Source organism: Odontomachus brunneus, unplaced genomic scaffold, assembly GCF_010583005.1.
Source record: "Odontomachus brunneus isolate Ranch 3 - 2012 unplaced genomic scaffold, Obru_v1 Obru_scaffold_057, whole genome shotgun sequence".
Lineage (NCBI taxonomy): Eukaryota > Metazoa > Arthropoda > Insecta > Hymenoptera > Formicidae > Odontomachus > Odontomachus brunneus.
The window spans coordinates 1,436,257-1,436,632 of record NW_022639507.1 but is presented as its reverse complement, the minus strand read 5'-3'; the positions used below and the strand labels follow the sequence as shown (position 1 = coordinate 1,436,632).

Here is a 376-nt window from a genome sequence, read left to right as displayed (position 1 = left end):
ATTCGTAATATTTTTTTAAATATTACTGCAATATTGCTAAAGTAATATTGCAAATTAATGTCACTGCAAAGTCTCTGCAACATTGCACTGCAATATGCAATCTTGCAACGTTGTAGCAATGTTGCTGCAAGCTTCTGTGCTGTATGGGCATTGCTGAGATTCAAGCCTGAGACCTCTCCCAGGTAGCAGACACGTCAAAATGACATCCAAATCTAAGTAAATTCAGGATAAAATATAACCAAGGAATGATCAAAAAATCGTGAGAATATCGTCAAAATGATAGTCTAATGTTATAGATCGATGACGACATTTTAGACGACTTAATGACGTTTTATGACGTCTCTAAACGTCAACAATACGTTTTTAAGACGTCGTT

General features: G+C 35.4%; 1 pseudogene; it reads right to left on the bottom strand.

Moving 5' to 3' along the window:
* Positions 1–15: 15 nt before the first annotated feature.
* LOC116845728 overlaps positions 16–376 on the bottom strand; it is a 7,440-nt pseudogene continuing 7,079 nt past the window's right edge.